We start from the raw sequence: 8,491 nt of genomic DNA on the forward strand, positions 1-8,491 counted from the left end.
AGATATTTATCATGACATAAGGAAATATAAATAACAACTTTATTATTGCCTCTAGGGCATATTTCCTTCAGTCTCCCACTTGCACTAGAGTCTATAATCTAGTTGTGACGCCCCCGATTTGACCGTACACTAATCATGCACGCAAATGTGTACGATCAAGATCAGGGACTCACGGGAAGATATCACAACACAACTCTACAACATAAATAAGTCATACAAGCATCATAATACAAGCCATGGGCCTCGAGGGCTCGAATACAAGTGCTTGATCATAGACGAGTCAGCGGAAGCAACAATATCTGAGAACAGACATAAGTTAAACAAGTTTGCCTTAAGAAGGCTAGCACAAAAGTAGCAACGATCGAAAAGGCAAGGCCTCCTGCCTGGGACCTCCTAACTACTCCTCGAAGCCGAACTCCATGTAGAAACATCCTCGGGATCTCTAGGTCCTGGACTCCAGCATCTGGTTGCGACAACCAGGTAGAAAGGAAAGGGGAAAAAGAGGGAGAAAAGCAACCGTGAGTACTCATCCAAAGTACTCGCAAGCAAGGAGCTACACTACATATGCATGGGTATATGTGTAAAGGGCCATATCAGTGGACTGAACTGCAGAATGCCAGAATAAGAGGGGGATAGCTAATCCTGTCGAAGACTACGCTTCTGGCAGCCTCCATCTTGCAGCATGTAGAAGAGAGTAGATTGAAGTCCTCCAAGTAGCATCGTATAGCATAATCCTACCCGGCGATCCCCTCCTCGTCGCCCTATTAGAGAGCGATCACCGGGTTATATCTGGCACTTGGAAGGGTGTGTTTTATTAAGTATCCAGTTCTAGTTGTCATAAGGTCAAGGTACAACTCCGGGTCGTCCTTTTACCGAGGGACACGGCTATTCGAATAGATAATCTTCCCTGCAGGGGTGCACCACATAACCCAACACGCTCGATCCCATTTGGCCGGACACACTTTTCTGGGTCATGCCCGGCCTCGGAAGATCAACACGCCGCAGCCCCACCTAGGCTCAACAGAGAGGTCAACACGCCGGTCTAAATCCTATGCGCGCAGGGGTCTGGGCCCATCGCCCATTGCACACCTGCACGTTGCGAGGGCGGCCGGAAGCAGACCTAGCCTAGCAGGCGTTCCAGTCCAATCCGGCGCGCGCCGCTCCGTCGCTGACGTCAAGAAGAGCTTCCGCTGATACCACGACGTCGAGTGCCCATAACTGTTCCCGCGTAGCTGGTTAGTGCGTATAGACCAAATGGCCAGACTCAGATCAAATACCAAGAACTCGTTAAGCGTGTTAAGTATCCGCGAACGCCGACCAGGGCCAGGCCCACCTCTCTCCTAGGTGGTCTCAACCTGCCCTGTCGCTCCGCCACAAAGTAACAGTCGGGGGCCGTCAGGAACCCAGGCCCACCTCTACCGGGATGGAGCCACCTGCCCTTTCAGCCCCCTCATCAGAATCACTTGCGGGTACTCAACGAGCCGACCCGACTTTAGTCACCACATGTATCATGTATAAAGTACATAGTATATACCCGTGATCACCTCCTGAAGTGATCACGGCCCAGTAGTATAGCATGGCAGACGGACAAGAGTGTAGGGCCACTGATGGAACACTAGCATCCTATACTAAGCAGTAGGATAGCAGGTAAGGGTAACAACTGTAGCAACAATGACAGGCTATGCAACAGAATAGGATTAACCGAAATCAGTAACATGCTACACTACTCTAATGCAAGCAGTATAGCGAAGAATAGGCGACATCTGGTGATCAAGGGGGGGCTTGCCTGGTTGCTCTAGCAAGGAGGGGGTCGTCGTCGACGTAGTCGATCACAGGGGCGGCATCGGTCTCGCGGTCTACCAGAGAGAAGAGGGGGAAGAAACAGTAAATATAAAGCAAACATACCATCACAAAGCATAACGTGGTAATACGATGTGTCGGGTGTGACCTAACGCATGTCTACATGAATAGGTGAAGGGGGAAATTCTACCGGGAATGTTTTCCCGGTTCTGGACCTGTGCCAGACAGATGACCGGAGGGGAAAGTTCCATGTTCAGCATACTAGAGGCATGTGACAAATGAACGGACCGCGTATTCGGATTCGTTGGATTTTTCTGAGCAACTTTCATATAGAAAACATTTTCATCCGAGCTACGGATTATTTTATATGATTTTTGAAAGATTTAACAATATTCTGGAATTATTTATATTAACAGAAAAGGAATATGACATCAGCATTGCGTGGGGATGACGTCAGCAGTCAACAGACTCGCTGACCAGGGTCAAACCGGGCCTGTGGGTCTAGTGGGACCCACATGTCAGCCTTTGTTAGTCTTACAGTAATTTAAACTAAACTAACAACCTAATTAGAGGGGTGGGCCCCATATGTCAGTGAGTGTTTAGGCTAGTATAGTTACTTGTTTTTATAAAAACGTTTATTAAACTAATTATCAGAGTGGGGGCCCACATGTCTGTGACAGAAGCCGGCCCAGTCAGCGTTGACCTCGGTCAACTGGTCAAAGTGGGGCACCTGGGCCCACCAGTCAGTGGCTGGGGCCTGCCCAGTCAGCAGTTGACTCAAGTCAACAGGGGTCAGCGGGTCCACTGGGGGCCACAGTCAGCGACTGGGGGGGGGGGGGGGGGCGAGGCGGTGCCACGTAGGCGGGGCGCCGGAGAGAGCTCCGGCGAGCCTCTCCCGTGGCGGCTCATCGCTGGAACGGCCGGAAAAATGCTACAGGGCACGGGGGTAGGTGCGGCTAGGCGCGTTCGATCGGGCGTTCGACGCTGCATCCACATACGGTGGCGGCGTGGCCCGTAATAGGCTGGAACGACGACGGCGAGAGGTGGGGCGGTCGCCGGAGTTCGGCCGCTTTCTGGTTTGGCGCTACGGGGCACCAAAACGTGCGCGGTTTGCGGCTACAACTAGCTGGCGATGCGGCGCGTCCGATGGAGCAAGCAGCAGGGGCGGGGATGGCCGGAGTGGCACCGGCGACAAGCCGTGGCGGCAGTGAGCTACGAGCCTCGTCGGGGACGGCGCTATGGTGCGAGCGCGGGTGAAATAAACAGCTAGGCGTGGTCTACGCAGTGCGACGAGGCCAATGAGCAGCAGCGCGCGTCCAAATGGTCCCCGGAACGACGCCGGCGACGTGGTATGCGGTGGCGAGCTCGGGCTAGTCGAGGACGGCGGCTAAAGGGAGTAAACGGCGACGGAAGAGGGCTAGGAGGGATAAGAGGCTCACATCGAGCCTGCAGGTGTGCGAGAGTGAGCTCGGGGGAGGCTCGAGGCAGCGAAACGGGGCGGCGATCGACGGCGGCCGTGCGGGGAAGACGAGCTCGGGGAGGTCGTTGCAGTGGCTCCAAGCTTCAACGGAGAGGCGGAGGTGATGTAGTCGAGGGCGGCGACGGCGTACGACACGACGAAGTGGCGATTGGGGAACGGTGGCCGCGGGATCGAGCGGAGGGCGGCGACGGGGGCGCTTGGGCAGTGGGGAGAAAGGGCGAGCGCGGGCGAGGGAGAGAGGGGAGGAGGGGGATCTGATGTGGGTTAGGGTTTGGGCGAGAGAGAGAGAGAGCGTCGGGGGCTGATCTCATCCACCCGCGCCGCAGCAGTGCGCGGGGGCGAGTGCCCCGCGGCCATGGAGGCTCGGCCTTCTCCTGTTGCAGGAGGAGGACGAAAGGCTGAGGTAGGTGGGCTGGGCGGGCACTGTTGGCTAGCTGGGCCGGTTGGTCCAGCGTGTGTGGGGGGGGGGGGTTCCTTTTTCTTCTGTTTTGTTTTGTTTTTTTACTCTTTATTTATTCTTTTCTATTTCGGCTAATTGTTTGGGCACCAGATGAGTTTTGTAAAATATGAGAGCTGGCCCACAAATCACAGCACAATATATTCTACCACCAAAAACTAGTTTGGGGTAAATATCATTTCATAATTCTTTTGTATTCATAAAGAGGTTATTAAATAATGTTTTCAGCCACTGTTTGAGGTTGTTTAAGTCACATAACAAATTTCATTAATGATGTTTACAATTTTATCATAGCCTCTGATTTAACTACTATTATTTTGAACATTTTAGTTTTAATATTTGAAAACTTTTATTGTTTGCTTGATTTTGAATTTTGAATTATAATCGGTTTCGAACTAACACCAGATTAATAACAGTAATCATGGTGACGTGGCATTGTTAACAGAGGTTTACTGTAGCTTAATTATCCGGGCGTTGCATAATCTCATAGTCAAAGGAATATGTATAAGTCATGAAGAAAGCAGTAGCACCAAAACTTAACGATCATTATGCTAAGCTAACGGATGGGTCTTGTCCATCACATCATTCTCCTAATGATGTAATCCCGTTCATCAAATGACAACACATATCTATGGTTAGGAAACTTAACCATCTTTGATTAACAAGCTAGTCTAGTAGAGGCATACTAGGGACACTTTGTTTTGTCTATGTATTAACACATGTATCAAGTTTCCGGTTAATACAATTCTAGCATGAATAATAGATATTTATCATGACATAAGGAAATATAAATAACAACTTTATTATTGCCTCTAGGGCATATTTCCTTCAATTGAGCGAGGACTAAGTGTCCTTAGCTCAAGGGGAATAAGGTGAAGATGTGGTCTGCTGAGTTCAATCTCAGCCTCCCTAACCAGACGTACAATTGTCAGAGCAACTGGAACTGGTCTACCAAATCCTTGTCTTCGTCAAGCTACTAGTTCTATCACTTTCTTTTACTTACCATTTAGCTTCGTGAAGTCATTGCTTAGTTGCCCTGTTTGGCTTCACTGTGTGATGACAATCTCTCTGATTGCATAATTGGCTTCATACTGTCTTCCTATTCCGATCTATTCTACCTAGCTACTATTTGTCTTCGTGCTTTCATTGTATTGCCTACTTGACTATGGCATGTCTAGTGTAGTTTATCTTCTGCTGCATATCATATAGGTTCATTTTGGTTGTCTGTCATTGATAACCCACAAGTATAGGGGATCGCAACAGTTTTCGAGGGTAGAGTATTCAACCCAAATTTATTGATTCGACACAAGGGGAGCCAAACAATATTCTCAAGTATTAGCAGTTGAGTTGTCAATTCAACCACACCTGGATAACTTAGTATCTGCAGCAAAGTATTTAGTAGCAAAGTAGTATGGTAGTGACGGTAACAGTAGCAAAAGTAATATTTTTGGGTTTTGTAGTGATTGTAACAGTAGCAACGAAAAAGTAAATAAGCGGAGAACAATATCTGAAAAGCTCGTAGGCATTGGATCGGTGATGGAGAATTATGCCAGATGCGGTTCATCATGTAACAGTCATAACATAGGGTGACACAGAACTAGCTCCAATTCATCAATGTAATGTAGGCATGTATTCCGAATATAGTCATACGTGCTTATGGAAAAGAACTTGCATGCCATCTTTTGTCTTACCCTCCCATGGCAGCGGGGTCCTAACGGAAACTAAGGGATATTAAGGCCTCCTTTTAATAGAGTACCGGACCAAAGCATTAACACATAGTGAATAAATGAACTCCTCAAACTATGGTCATCACCGGGAGTGGTCCCGATTATTGTCACTTACGGGTTGCCGGATCATAACACATAGTAGGTGACTATAGACTTGCAAGATAGGATCAAGAACTCACATATATTCATGAAAACATAATAGGTTCAGATCGGAAATCATGGCACTCGGGCCCTAGTGAGAAGCATTAAGCATAGCAAAGTCATAGCAACATCAATCTCATAACATAGTGGATACTAGGGATCAAACCCTAACAAAACTAACTCGATTACATGATAAATCTCATCCAACCCATCACCGTCCAGCAAGCCTACGATGGAATTACTCACACACGGTGGTGAGCATCATGAAAGTGGTGATGGAGGATGGTTGATGATGACGACGGCGACGGATTCCCCTCTCCGGAGCCCCGAACGGACTCCAGATCGGTCCTCCCGAGAGAGTTTAGGGCTTGGCGGCGGCTCCGTATCGTAAAACACGATGAATCTTTCTCTTTGATTTTTCTCTCCCAGAACACGAATATATGGAGTTGGAGTTGAGGTCGGTGGAGCACCAGGGGCCCCACGAGGCAGGGGGCGCGCCCTGGGGGGCAGGCGCGCCTCCCACCCTCGTGGAAGGGTGTGGGCTCCCTGGCCTTGACTCTTTCGCTAGTATTTTTTATTATTTCCAAAAATAATCTCCGTGAAGTTTCAGGTCATTCCGAGAACTTTTGTTTCTGCACAAAGATAACACCATGGCAATTCTGCGGAAAACAGCGTCAGTCCGAGTTAGTTCCATTCAAATCATGCAAGTTAGAGTCCAAAACAAGGGCAAAAGTGTTTGGAAAATTAGATACGACGGAGACGTAGCAACTCCCCCAAGCTTAAACCTTTGCTTGTCCTCAAGCAATTCAATTGATAAACTGAAAGTGATAAAGAAAAACTTTTACAAACTCTGTTTGCTCTTGTTGTTGTAAATATGTAAAGCCAGCATTCAAGTTTTCAGCAAAGATTATGAACTAACCATATTCACAATAACACTTAGGTCTCATGTTTACTCATATCAATAGCATAATCAACTAGCGAGCAATAATAATAAATCTCGGATGACAACACTTTCTCAAAACAATCATAATATGATATAACAAGATGGTATCTTGCTAGCCCTTTCTGAGACCGCGAAACATAAATGCGGAGCACCTTTAAAGATCAAGGACTGACTTAACATTGTAATTCATGGTAAAAGAGATCCAGTCATAGTCATACCCAATATAAATTAATAGTAATGAATGCAAATGACAACGATGCTCTCCAGCTGGTGCTTTTTAATAAGAGGGTGATGACTCAACATAAAAGTAAATAGATAGGCCCTTCGAAGAGGGAAGCAGAGATTTGTAGAGGTGCCAGAGCTCGATTTTGAAATAGAGATAAATAATATTTTGAGCGGCATACTTTCATTGTCAACATAACAACCAAGAGATGGCGATATCTTCCATGCTACACATATTATAGGCGGTTCCCAAATAGAATGGTAAAGTTTATACTCCCCCTCCACCAACAAGCATCAATCCATGGCTTGCTCGAAACGACGAGTGCCTCCAACTAACAACAGTCCTGGGGGAGTTTTGTTTGCAATTATTTTGATTTGATTTGCATAAAGCATGGGACTGGGCATCCCGGTGACCAGCCATTTTCTCGTGAGTGAGGAGCGGAGTTCACTCCTCTTGAGAATAACCCGCCTAGCATGGAAGATACAGACAGCCCTAGTTGATACATGAGCTATCCGAGCATGCAAAATAGAATTTCATTTGAATGTTTAGAGTTTGGCACATACAAATTTACTTGGAACGACAGGTAGATACCGCATATAGGAAGGTATAGTGGACTCATATGGAATAACTTTGGGGTTTAAGGGATTGGATGCACAAGCAGTATTCCCGCTTAGTACAAGTGAAGGCTAGCAAAAGACTGGGAAGCGACCAACTAGAGAGCGACAACAGTCATGAACATGCATTAAAATTAATGAACATTGAGTGCAAGCATGAGTAGGATATAATCCACCATGAACATAAATATCGTGAAGGCTATGTTGATTTTGTTTCAACTACATGTGTGAACATGTGCCAAGTCAAGTCACTCGAATCATTCAAAGGAGGATACCACCCTATCATACCACATCACAACCATTTTAATAGCATGTTGGCACGCAAGGTAAACCATTATAAGCTCCTAGCTAATTAAGCATGGCATAAGTAACTATAATCTATAATTGTCATTGCAAACATGTTTATTCATAATAGGCTAAATCAGGAACGATGAACTAATCATATTTACAAAAACAAGAGAGGTCGAGTTCATACCAGCTTCTCTCATCTCAATCATTCCATCATAAATCGTCATAATTGCCTTTCACTTGCACGACCGAACGATGTGAATAATAATAATAGTGCACGTGCATTGGACTAAGCTGGAATCTGCAAGCATTCAATAAACAGGAGAAGACAAGGCAATATGGGCTCTTGGTTAAATCAACAATAATGCATATAAGAGCCACTTCAACAATTTCATTATGGTCTTCTCCTATCGACCCCCAAAGGAAAGAAAAGAAATAAAACTATTTACATGGGAAAGCTCCCAACAAGCAAAAGAAGAACGGGAAATCTTTTTGGGTTTTCTTTTTAATTATTACTACTACAAGCAAGAAAGTAAACTAGCTAAAAGCTACTACTATTTTTTTTGGTTTTCTTAAGTTTTTTCAAACACACAAGAAGAAAGCAAGAAAAAGAAAATAAAATAGCATGGATATTATAGTGAAAAAGTATGAGCACCGACATCTAGCATGAGTGTGTGAATATGAATGTAATGTCGGTGAGAAATACGTACTCCCCCAAGCTTAGGCTTTTGGCCTAAGTTGGTCTACTGCCACGGATGGCCTGGCGGATATCCAAAGTTGTAGTTGGGGTCATACTGAGATGTAGCGGCTATTGCATT

Source organism: Aegilops tauschii, chromosome 7 (genome assembly GCF_002575655.3).
Source record: "Aegilops tauschii subsp. strangulata cultivar AL8/78 chromosome 7, Aet v6.0, whole genome shotgun sequence".
Classification (NCBI taxonomy): domain Eukaryota; kingdom Viridiplantae; phylum Streptophyta; class Magnoliopsida; order Poales; family Poaceae; genus Aegilops; species Aegilops tauschii.